The following is a 13,643-nucleotide window of genomic DNA, read 5'->3' on the forward strand; positions in this document are numbered from 1 at the left end:
CGTTCAATAAATTAAAATGTAATTTAAAGCCTTTACAAAAATGTTTTTCACCCAAACAAATGTATTAAACAATGAATAAATAAACAGGCAAATACATAACTGATAGACTTTATATGGACAACACTTAAAAATTTAAATTTCAAATTTTAAGAGGATTTGTGAAATCTATTTTATAAATTTATTTTAAAAACAATAGTTTTGTTTAAAAATGTGATTCTTTTTGGAAAAATGCCTTGTTTTTTCCACTACGGCTGTGGAAGAAATATCTCCTTCTACTGATAAAACAAAACACTATATACTTAATTTGTTAAATGTTACAAAGATGTCAGAATTTTCTGAACTTTATAAATTTATGTTACACGTCCTGTAATCAGTATAGGCCAGGATAAGCAAAAATCCAATAAACTGTGGCGATGGCATACGGTGAAAGGAGATTAATCAAAGCATGAGCAGACTACGCCACCCCGGATAGGGCCAGGGACCCAAAATTAAGTAAATCACCAAAAGCTCACAGGTTCGTTATTGGCTGAGACAGGTAGCAGACAAAAGGGAAGCTGGTAAACAATTTATTTCACACACACCATCTAAAATACAAAATCACATTTAATTAAAGTCATTAAAAGAAACAGGCCATCATCTTCGTACAAAGCATACACACACTTAAAACGTCCAACCCAGAATTGGGGAAAGTCGTCCGATTGATCCGACAACCGTTGTGCTCACTCACGTCACCACACGCCAAATGTTTCGATATTGTGGACACTACAAACAAGTCAACCACAGCACCACATACAGAGGATCTCGACCGCGACTAATTCCCCCTAATTCTGGAACGAAAAGAAAATTAATAAACTCAATCCCAAAATCACTTACACAAAACAAATTAAACCAAATCACTTAAACAAAACAAATTAAACAAAATCACTTAAACAAAACAAACGAAGTAAACAAAATCACTTAAGCAAAACGAAGTAAACAAAATCACTTAAGCAAAACGAAGTAAACCAAATCACTTACACAAAACAAATTAAACCAAATCACTTAAGCAAAACGAAGTAAACAAAATCACTTAAACAAAACCAAATCACTTAGGCAAAGCGAAGTAAACAAAATCACTTAAACAAAACGAATTAAACAAAATAAATTTTAAACAAAACGAATTAAACAAAATCAATTTAAACAAAACAAGTTACGCCCAAAATGACATCGATAATAGTAGCTAGTCCGGTAATCACCAGTCCTCCGAGAAAGAGAGCCAAATGTCGTGCCTATAGACACGCAGAACGCGATATCGAAGCACGTCAACAGACACTAAATGGTTATTATACACTGGAAATAACTGCCAGCTAAATGGGAATAGATCCTCCACACCAACCGGGACAAAGACGCTGTCCCAGGCACGGCAACGAGTGAAAGAGCAAAAAGGGAAATAAACACGACTCTACGGACTGTCCACTTCGGTCCGGAACAGTCAGCTTCATGCATCCGCTACGCAGGAAATGAAAGTGGAAGGTAAATTAAGCGTCGCACTAAAAGTAACGGGTCTGGAAACAACCCGGTTCAGGAATCCACTAGGCAGTCAGGTAGGAGAAATGGTAAGTTGGACGAATCAGTGCGAACAATAGTGGCACTGTCTATCTCGGAAAACACTCCAGTTCAAGCAGTCGTTATACATGCAGGTACGATAGCGCTAGTCCATAAGGGAGAATCACAGCCCCAAATAGCGCCGGTATCAGCCTGCGAACTGGCGTCGGTTCAGCCTGCTGCAACACCTCCAACACCCAAAGTCACTGCAAAAATATAACAAGCAAATGAATTTAGAGGGAAAATACATTCCCACAACCCTATACGTGAAAATGAGTAACACACCTGCAGCTAATGACCCGTAATGCACCACGCACTTGACGCAGACTTCACTAATGGCTCTCGAAAATACATGGCCATTCACAAATGCCCGCAGTACTCCTCAACCACACTGTAATTTAAATGCATCTCCATTTACCCTGTTTGACATTAAATATCAACACTTTAACTGCCACTGGTAGCTCTTACCTCTTGGACGTGTAGCCCAACCCACCGGAAATAAAAGTACTCCCGGAAGCCCTATAGGACACACCTGTGTGACATGCCAGTCCTATCTACCTTTATACCCCCGGACCGTACCATTTCCTCAAACATAGGTGGGTCAGGCAATCGCATCACCACAATCTACCCCCCCCACAAGTCATCGTAGTCCCGACGATGAACAACGTAGCCTCAAGGTCTGAAAGCCATAGCACGATTTAGCCCTGAAGTAGACCCAGCAGAAATCTGATGAGCCTCAGCCCCTACGGTCCGTGGTAAATGGTACAAATTCGTATGCTGCCCGGCCCTAGCACGTCTAGGTCTAACGATCCTTTCGGAGATACTAGACGGTCCGATAGAATCTGGTACTACGTCTAATGGTACACTTACACTCCTCTCGCTCCCCCCAACTGCACCCCCAGGTACCGCAGGACTCGCCCTTACCTCTGGCGATGCTCTATTCACCCCAATGCTCTCTGGAATTTCTGATGGGGCCTGGGTCACCACCAAGGCTAAATCCCCATCCTCAAATTCCTCAAAGCCTTCCTCTCTTACTGAAGGTACTGGCAACTCCGGCCAATCCTTAAAGGACTCGGTCGGCATGGGATCCCTTTGAACTCTGGGTTTTAGGGACACTCTATGCACGTTACGGACTTTAGTGAGATCTTGCACTGGTGCTACAGAGTACACCGATCCCCCATCCCGTGGCACTCGAACTACCTGATAGATGATCGAGCTCCACAGATCCTGGATCTTATGGCGCCCGGAGAACCCACGTTCTCGCAGATAGACCCTTTGGCCCTCTTCTAGCGGTTGCTCTTTTACCCGTTGATCATGCTTCGCCTTGCGATGCTGAGCTGCGGCCTGCAACCGCTCACGGGCACCTTCGAAGGCCACTTTAAGGCAAGCCTGATGCTCTTCCATCCAATGATGAACTCCACCAGCCACTGGTTCTTGCACCCGACCAAGCAAGAAATCCACAGGCAGTCTAGGCTCTTGCCCGAACATCAAAAAATAAGGACTCTCACCGGTGGCTTGATGGGGAGTGGTATTATAGCAAAATACCACCTGGGACAAACAAGAGGCCCAATCCCTCTTCCTTCCAGTGGGCAAGGTCCGCAACAAATTGTGCAGGGTACGGTTAAACCGTTCACACTGGCCATTACCAGCTGGATGGTATGCGGTAGTACGAGACTTACCCACCTGGTAAAGGGTGCACAACTGCTGGATAAGATGCGATTCGAAGTTACGTCCCTGGTCCGAATGGATACGGCCTGGGACCCCAAACTTAAAGAACCATTCGTCAACCAGGACGCGAGCCACAGTCGCCGCCTGTTGGTCCCGAGTAGGGATTGCCACTGTGAATTTACTAAAAATGTCTGTCATTATTAACACGTTTTCATGCCCCGAACGAGAAGGTTCTAGGACCGTAAAATCAATGGCCACTATCTCATTTGGACGGGAAGCTAACAGATGGGCCATGTAGCTTCTGGGGACTGGGGCAGCCTCTTTGGCTTGCTGGCACCGCTCACATTGCTGTATCCAACGGGCTACATCGGCCGACATCCCAGGCCAGTAGCACCGCTGTCGCACCAGTTCCAAAGTGCGCTCGGTGCCTTGGTGCCCATGACACTGATGCAGTTGGGTCAACACTTCAGTCTGTAACACAACAGGCAGCACCAGCTGCAACACCTTTGCACCACCATCAGGACTGCAAACCCGTCGATATAATAGGCCCCCCAGTTCCTCCAACCGCTCCCATTGCCGGAGTAACACCAACACTAGCTTGGGTAACTGTCGTCGTTCTTGGGGCCCTGGGCCTTGCCCTTGGCGCCAAAATTTAAAAGCTGAACTGATAATGGGATCCTCCTCCTGTAATCGAGCCAACTCTGGTCTAGATCGATTTGGCATCACCTGCATGGCCCTCACAGTGGTGGAGTCTGCCCGATCCACCACTCCAGCACGCCTAAGCAGTTCAGGAACTAATGTTCCCAACGAGCCTTCCCTTTCCAGGTACCGTTCCTTAGGAGTCATGCGTGATAGCGCATCCGCATTCTGGTTAGATCTCCCGGATCGGTACTGCACTTCGAAATCAAAGGCCGCTAGTTCAGCTGCCCATCGCTGTTCGGTGGCACCTAACTTAGCAGTCGCCAAATGACTAAGGGGGTTATTGTCTGTACGAACGATACAACGATGGCCCAATAAGTACTCACGAAACTTTTCAGCCATGGCCCATTTGAGAGCCAAAAACTCAAGCCGCATAGAACTATAGGTAGCAGTGTTACGCTCTGCAGGACGCAGGCTACGGCTGGCATAGGCCACTGGTCTCACCTTGCCCCCAATCTCTTGAGACAGTACAGCACCTAACCCTACATAGCTGGCATCGACTTCCAAGATAAACGGTAACTTAAAATCAGCATATGCCAGGACTGGTGTGGTGGCAAGCTTAGCTTTCAGGGTCCGGAATGCTTGTTCACACTGTTCGGACCATAACGCATCCAACTCCTGTATCTTAGTTCTCCCCTTCCCTTGTCCTACCTCCCCTACCAGCCGATGCAACGGTGCTGCTATCTGAGCAAACCCTTCCACAAATCGCCGATAGTAACTACCAAATCCCAGAAAGGTACGTAGCTCTGACACAGTCTTGGGGCGTGGCCACTGCGCCACAACCTCAACCTTTGCCGGGTCTGTGGCCACTCCTTGGGGGGATATTACGTGTCCTAAGTACTGCACCTTTTCTCTAAAAAATGCACACTTGGCCAAGTTTACCTTAAGATCAGCAGCCCGCAACCGTTCCAGCACCATCCTCAACCTCTGTAAATGATGTTGCACAGAGGAGGAATAGACAATAATATCGTCTAGATACAGCAGGAGAGACTGATGTTGCTGGTCGCCAAACAGCCGTTGCATCAACCGCTGGAAGGTGCCTGGTGCGTTACACAAACCAAAAGGCATACGGTTCCATTCATATAAACCAAAAGGTGTACAAAAAGCTGTTTTGTAGCGATCAGCCTCTGCAACCGGGACTTGATTATATCCGCTGGCCAGATCTAGCGTAGTGAACCAGCGAGCCCCTGTCAATGAATCCAATGTCTCATCGATTCGAGGCAGTGGAAACGAATCTTTCCGAGTTTTAGCATTGAGTTGGCGGTAGTCTACGCACATGCGTAGGCCACCGTCCTTCTTCTTAACCAATACTAATGGGGAGGCGTACGGGCTACAACTTTCCCGGATCACTTGGGTGTCTAAAAGCTGGCCAATATGAGTCTTAACTAACTCATATTCAGATGGAGGAATCCGTCTATAGCGTTGTCGAACAGGCGTCTCGTCGATTAAAGGAATTTCATGGGACAGGAGGTCGGTACAACCCAAGTCTCCCTCCCCAGCAGAGAACACCGCCTGGAATTCCTGAAGGAGAGCCCTAACCTTGCCCTGTTCCTCATCCGACAGCCCTGACAGTTCTATGTTCTCGACCTGTGCTGCCTCAGGGGCTGCCATCATATCACAAGTCACTGTGATAGCAGGAACCGCAGATACCTCAGTCAGTCCGGCAGGTGAATCCACCAGATACACTTCCCGCAACTTCCCGAGGATGGTTTTCGGGTATAAAACAGCGTCGAGAACACCCACATTGACAACAGGCACCCAAACCAAACCACCGTCGACATACACTAACGACGGAGAGGCCAATAAGCCAGCAGGCAGACCAGTGTCAAGGGGCTCGAATAACACGATCTTATCTCTAAACATGGACGAACATGTTGCTGTTACAAACTTCATAGTGCCCCCTGGAACGCGACAAACCCGATGCCCACGGACTCTTACATTGCCCCCGTATGCCAGAACGCCATCTACTTTCTGACAGGCTTGGAAGGCCCGAGATATTCCCACGTCTTGGGTCACTAATGGTAGCTCAAATAGGGTCGGTCCGTACTGCCCGAAAAGCTCACGATAACAGCGACCAAGAACATTCATTCCCAAAATCCCAGGAACACTAGAATTACCCCCAGGTGGATCACGCACAACCAATATGCCACACCCTGATACCACACGATCACACAGTTCAACGTCCAATTCCATATACCCTATATAAGGGATTTCCAGTCCATTGGCTGCTCTAAGCTGTAACCAATGACAGTTTTGTAATCGACGCTGGCCCCATGGTTCGAATCCAGACCGAAAACAACTCTCTGTAATGGTCGATACCATGGAACCAGTGTCTATCAAACAGGGTATGGGCACACCGCCAATATTTGCAACTAAATGTGGGCATGAGGAGACTAAACGAGGCACAGAACCGCTGGCACGAAAATCACAAGAGCCATTCTTACCTCCAACCGAACTGAGACTCTGCAGTCCGGTGGGTACTAGTTTTCCGGCTGGTTAGGGAAACTTGACCTAGCATCACGAGATATCAGGTTACCCCGGGAATGGTTTTGAGGGCCAGACGAATGGGGCTGCCACTGACAGTCTCGAGCAAAATGGCCAGGCTGTTGACACCGTCTGCAAATCACGTAACTAGAACGCAGTGGCTGACCACGAGACTGGGGACTATGGTTACGGGCTAAAGTCTGAGAAAGCTGATCAATTTGCTGTTGCTGTCGAATCAGCATTTCCTTCAACTCCCTAAATTCCTGTGAATGATGTCCCTGCTCAGGATTTACCTCAGAATCATCTTTAACGCCACATTGATGTCCCTGCACCAAAGGAACAGACTGACTGCGCCCCCGTACACCGCCTGGCACTCCCTCTCTCTCCCAGCGAATTGCTTCCCCTCGGACATCTAACAGTGTTGCAGCAGGCTGACGCCTTACCAATTGTTTCAATTCTCTGCGCAAGGCATTATCCAACACACATTCAATAAACTGATCCCTAACTACCACCTGCGCATCTAAAATGGCATGCGGAGACTGTTGTTTAAGCTTATCAAATAAACTCAAGAGCGCCAGGGAGAACTCTTGTAACGTTTCTCCCTCCAACTGTCGCCGTGAGTAAAAGGCTTCTTGAAGCGTAATATAGGACTCGAGACAGCCATACACTTCACGCAATGCAGAAATAATCTTCTCAGGATTATCTTTATCAGGGCTCGGCCGATATTTAATCTCATCCCGAGCCTCTCCCTCAAGATGATCAAACAAAAAGAAAGCCTGCTCGACAGCCGTCATCGTCCGCATGCGCATGCACGCCTGAGCTTCTTCGACCCACTCTTCAATGCCTACACCAGACCTACCATTAAATTTGGGACAGCGCCGTTCACGAGGAACAAAAACAAAGCGCTCAACGGTGTTAACATTGGATCCTACAGATATAGGCGTTAATGGCCGTGACGCACTACTAGAGCCTGCGCCAGGATCAAGCAACTCAACCGGTGTCTGCTCCTGTCGCAGTCGATCGTTATCGGCCTTCAACTGAGCCACAAGGTCTCTCATTTCCTGTAATTCAGCCTCCATCTCTACACAATATAAGGGGTAATCACCAGACGCGTCTCCACCATATGGTCAAGTAGAAGAAAGAAAATATATATATGTGTGAAAAAAAATACAAATCCCTACGTCTGTACCCGTACAACAGCCAAGACCCTGCCGACTACGCCAAATGTGGCGATGGCATACGGTGAAAGGAGATTAATCAAAGCATGAGCAGACTACGCCACCCCGGATAGGGCCAGGGACCCAAAATTAAGTAAATCACCAAAAGCTCACAGGTTCGTTATTGGCTGAGACAGGTAGCAGACAAAAGGGAAGCTGGTAAACAATTTATTTCACACACACCATCTAAAATACAAAATCACATTTAATTAAAGTCATTAAAAGAAACAGGCCATCATCTTCGTACAAAGCATACACACACTTAAAACGTCCAACCCAGAATTGGGGAAAGTCGTCCGATTGATCCGACAACCGTTGTGCTCACTCACGTCACCACACGCCAAATGTTTCGATATTGTGGACACTACAAACAAGTCAACCACAGCACCACATACAGAGGATCTCGACCGCGACTAATTCCCCCTAATTCTGGAACGAAAAGAAAATTAATAAACTCAATCCCAAAATCACTTACACAAAACAAATTAAACCAAATCACTTAAACAAAACAAATTAAACAAAATCACTTAAACAAAACAAACGAAGTAAACAAAATCACTTAAGCAAAACGAAGTAAACAAAATCACTTAAGCAAAACGAAGTAAACCAAATCACTTACACAAAACAAATTAAACCAAATCACTTAAGCAAAACGAAGTAAACAAAATCACTTAAACAAAACCAAATCACTTAGGCAAAGCGAAGTAAACAAAATCACTTAAACAAAACGAATTAAACAAAATAAATTTTAAACAAAACGAATTAAACAAAATCAATTTAAACAAAACAAGTTACGCCCAAAATGACATCGATAATAGTAGCTAGTCCGGTAATCACCAGTCCTCCGAGAAAGAGAGCCAAATGTCGTGCCTATAGACACGCAGAACGCGATATCGAAGCACGTCAACAGACACTAAATGGTTATTATACACTGGAAATAACTGCCAGCTAAATGGGAATAGATCCTCCACACCAACCGGGACAAAGACGCTGTCCCAGGCACGGCAACGAGTGAAAGAGCAAAAAGGGAAATAAACACGACTCTACGGACTGTCCACTTCGGTCCGGAACAGTCAGCTTCATGCATCCGCTACGCAGGAAATGAAAGTGGAAGGTAAATTAAGCGTCGCACTAAAAGTAACGGGTCTGGAAACAACCCGGTTCAGGAATCCACTAGGCAGTCAGGTAGGAGAAATGGTAAGTTGGACGAATCAGTGCGAACAATAGTGGCACTGTCTATCTCGGAAAACACTCCAGTTCAAGCAGTCGTTATACATGCAGGTACGATAGCGCTAGTCCATAAGGGAGAATCACAGCCCCAAATAGCGCCGGTATCAGCCTGCGAACTGGCGTCGGTTCAGCCTGCTGCAACACCTCCAACACCCAAAGTCACTGCAAAAATATAACAAGCAAATGAATTTAGAGGGAAAATACATTCCCACAACCCTATACGTGAAAATGAGTAACACACCTGCAGCTAATGACCCGTAATGCACCACGCACTTGACGCAGACTTCACTAATGGCTCTCGAAAATACATGGCCATTCACAAATGCCCGCAGTACTCCTCAACCACACTGTAATTTAAATGCATCTCCATTTACCCTGTTTGACATTAAATATCAACACTTTAACTGCCACTGGTAGCTCTTACCTCTTGGACGTGTAGCCCAACCCACCGGAAATAAAAGTACTCCCGGAAGCCCTATAGGACACACCTGTGTGACATGCCAGTCCTATCTACCTTTATACCCCCGGACCGTACCATTTCCTCAAACATAGGTGGGTCAGGCAATCGCATCACCACAAAACCATGGCTGAAATTGAGAAGAACGTTTAAGGTTAAATCTTAAAGTCTTTACGAACACAATGCTTGCTTTGTAGCAAATCACAATAAGAGTAGGATTTTAGATGACTGCGAAAAATGATCCTAGGGGACAAAGGCACATATCACAAGAAAAAGGAGACAGCAGATGTCTAAAATTACACCTGCTGTCCCGCTGACTGACTGTCGGTGAATGCCCTCTGAAACAAACAACCTTAAAATTCCTTCAAATATTATACTGTCAAACTGCTTTTATTTTAATGGTGCTATTAGTACCGAATCGACATATACACTCAAACGTTATGTCATCTATCCTAGTTTGTCAAGATAGAGCTCGACATGGATTTGAGCAACTTGACAGTTTTCCTGTTAATTCTTTGCAGGTTTAAGGCACGGACCGCATGTGTTCAGGCGCAGTTTGGCACTTTGATGAATATCTAGGGTGTATTTTCGCATGCGTGGGTCACCTTTAGTTTTGCTTGTGCTGCGATTTTTTCAGAAGCTGTTGATCACACTGCAGACACGCTGGCCTCTAAACACCCTCTGTAAGTTCTTCTCTAAAAAAAACCTGCTCCAAATCTCCTTGCAGTGTTAAAAATTCATAGACACATAAAGTACAAAATAGCCAAATCTTATTTATGAAGCTAAATCTAATTTTATATATGTGAAATTCTGCATTTGTACACATTTGTGTATAAACTGCCCGTTTATCAGCTACTTCATAAGTATAATCAACGACATACCTGCGAATAAAATTCTTTTTTCAGTAGCATATTTAAATAAAGTAGTTCACACAAAAATGTGTGATTTTTCATTTTTCATTCTCAAATTTTTTTTAAAACCTTCAACATTCTTCTGTGAAACAAAGGGGAATCTCAGATATGTTAAAAAAAACCTAATCTTTAAGACAACTGCTTTAAAAGGGTAACAGAGACAAATACTTTGTTTCTTGACCTTTATTAAAAAAGCGATCAATGGGCCAATGAGGCAGCTCATAACTATGGTGCAGTACAAGCATATGTTTTAAACACTGAAACAGAGGCATGCATTATGAAAAACTGGTCCCATACCGTTCCAACCAAGCCGACTCGCTGCTGTTCTTTATGTTCATAGGAACATTATGTTTGAGTGAGCTTGTTGAATATGCAAAAAAGTAAAAGAAAACATCAAGGCAACACAAAACAACAGTATAATTTTCATGGTAACATTACATCATATTTCTGTCAGTATATATTTCTTTTTCAATATAACATCAGGCTCCTGGCAGTGCAAAGTTATGTTACTTTTCTTGACCCAACATCATGGTTACCATTACATTGTAAACCATATGTGTCATTATCCCAATCATTGTCATATTCTGTAGAAGATATTCAGCAATCAAGATGATTCCAATAAAGTACCAGCCATTAAAATGTATAATTAAATTTCACAAACCACGCTAATGGTTTTGTTTAGGGGTGAATAAACTTGAATGGGTCTGCAGTTTTGCTAACATTATATAAACAGAAGACGCATCTGTAAAACTGTAAACATTAAGAAATAATGTCAGCAATTCACAATCCCCATACACGTTAGAACTGTGTGTTAATTTAATTGGATTTGGATACATAATCACAATAATGGATTTGTTTCATATTAATAACATAATTTGACAAAATCAATAATGGTGCACAAGTAAATCTCAGAGTATTTTTAAATCCATAACACATCAAACATAATTAATAAAGAATACATTCCTTTACAAAACAACACTGTTGAATTACCATGGTACATTGTGTAAAAACCATGATATTACCATAGCATTACATGCTTACAGTATGTTAAGTACATGTTAGTATATTAAGTTGTCAACTTCCAAAAGAATTCTAATAAAACAAACAAAAAAAAAATTAAATGTTAAAATATCGAAATGCAATTTGTAATAAAAAATGTAAGTAGTGCTGGAGACCATCACCGTGTCTCTTTGATATTTTCATAAAGCTCATAATGGCCCAAAGTAGACTGCCCAAAGTCATCAACATATCTCCATGATCTTGTATTGCTGAGATATGGCCACTGTAGGCCTTCAGTATCGATAGATCCCACCCATATGACTCTACAAAGTTCTATAAAATCGGTTGCTATGGTGCTCTGGCTGGTTGCTAAGCCTTGACTTATCCATTACTAGGGTTTTTGAATAGCTGCTTGCTGATTAAGGCCAACCGAGCCAACCTCCAAGAGTATGATGATGACATATACGATGTTATCTCTTGCCGGGCTATATGCGCACTTCTTCTCAGTAAGTTACGTGATATACAGTTAGCCATCATTCACATTACTAGAACAAATGATGTGGCTGAGTTATTTGTTACATAAAACAGGATTGGACTGAACAAAAATTGGACAGAAAATTTCTGTTACTCCAGGCATTTGGAGAAATTATCATATGTTGAGAACAACAAAATCGTGAATGACACAAGTTAGCACTGTATATTCACTATTATTTTTTGGCAGCACAAAGAAAAACTATTTGCTATGAGCTCCATGTAAGTGTTCTAAACCCACATCTTTATAATACTGACCTGTTTATGTTTAAATATACAGATCGTTTTATATGAGACTTACTATATATTGCTACTTTATATAGACAGAATATAGAAATTTGTTCATAAATTATTCAAAACCTTCTCACATTTGCTGGAATATGATACTGTAACCCTGTAGATAATGGCTGGACGAATGCTTAGATGTAGCAGATTGTATGGAATCTGAAATCATATATAAAACAAACCAAAACTGAGTTCACAATCTCTGTTTGTACCACAATCAAAATAGATATCAATAGTGTTTGCATTTCCATTTGCATTTCATAATTTGAAATTCGCCCAGATTAGTATTTTCATTATTTATGCTTTCTTAACATGTACTTTTTCTTACAGTGCCCCCCAAAACTATCTGGACACTAAAAAGACCATTTATTACATTAGATAACAAAATTAGAAGTGTGCATTAGCAAACATTTTTCATTTTGCCTTACAATCTTCAAAAATATATAGCTTTCTTAAATAAACTTAACTCCATCTCTTATTTACCTCCCTATAGAAATACTAACATGATTGTATAGGACAAGTAACAAGGCTTATAGATGGACTTGCAAGATGGAGTATTGCGGGAAAAACAGGAAATAGATTAGTATGTTCCTCCTGAGCCTTTGTTTATCAATTTAAAGTTGTGTTTTTAAAACAATAATAGTCAATTGAAAATTTAAATAAAAATGTACTTGAATATTTGTCAAATGTTTGTGTAGCTTGTCCAAAGGTAAAGTGATAAACCACACCTGCAGTTACTCTACTCTATATTTTAGGACCAGCAATTGGAAGAAAGTGAAAATAGCACATCGTGGCTGTCCACAGTGTTTTCTTCAGGAAATGCAAAAACCATGTTATTTTTAACTGATCAAATACTGTGTTGTCAAAGTTGACAAGCACTTTTAATAGTTTTTATTGGTTAGATAATAACAAAACTCAACAACAAACATAGATAATAATTATTATTTTAGGTTTTGGAAAGACTGTGACGATACTAAACTTCTTTTTTGTATCTAATGCAATCTTTGTTACTCATACATTGAATGTATTTATTTTGTGTAAAGCTTAAATATTCACTTTGGGGCTACAGTATACATTTCATGCACTAAATTAAAGGTGTCCTGGCAGTTTTTATTATTTCATACTGTTGTCTGAGGTCTATTTATGAAGTTTTTACATTCGAAAACATCAAAATCAATAAGTAATAGGCTATTCTTTAGCCGGGTTTTTAGGGCATATTTAGGGCAATCTGTTTGATCTGTTTTAATGGGCGTGTCGCATTGAAGACTTGGAGGTAAACGGCCACTGCTATGATTCGATAGCAGTTTGCGTAGTAAACTTAGTTGGAGCCCTCTGTGAATTTTGGTTAGACACGTAACATTAGGTTACACATTATCAGGACATATGAAGCGATCAAAGCAATAGTGACACATAGTACAAATATGTTTGACCAACAAAAGATTGCTGCGCCATTACCTTCGGATCCAATACTTCTGCAAATCCAGAGCTGGAACGTCTTAATAAACTTTAATCATGCATTCCTAAAGTCACAACCAGGCACTGCACAATATTAAGCGATCTTTTTAACGGCATGTTTAT

At 42.5% G+C, this 13,643-nt stretch overlaps 2 long non-coding RNA genes across 2 annotated transcripts; both read right to left on the reverse strand.

Annotated features, from left to right (window-relative positions):
* Positions 1-550: 550 nt before the first annotated feature.
* On the reverse strand, positions 551-2,206 carry LOC306908555. Its single transcript, XR_013788023.1, has 3 exons — positions 2,053-2,206; positions 1,870-1,975; positions 551-1,790 (listed from the first exon to the last, which is right to left on the reverse strand). It is a non-coding gene; the product is annotated as an uncharacterized lncRNA (long non-coding RNA).
* A 5,598-nt stretch (positions 2,207-7,804) lies between these two features.
* Positions 7,805-9,460, reverse strand: LOC306908361. The gene is made up of 3 exons (XR_013787995.1): positions 9,307-9,460; positions 9,124-9,229; positions 7,805-9,044 (listed from the first exon to the last, which is right to left on the reverse strand). It is a non-coding gene; the product is annotated as an uncharacterized lncRNA (long non-coding RNA).
* Positions 9,461-13,643: the final 4,183 nt, after the last annotated feature.

Source organism: Barbatula barbatula (assembly GCF_947034865.1).
Source record: "Barbatula barbatula genome assembly, chromosome: 19".
In the NCBI taxonomy this organism is placed as follows: domain Eukaryota; kingdom Metazoa; phylum Chordata; class Actinopteri; order Cypriniformes; family Nemacheilidae; genus Barbatula; species Barbatula barbatula.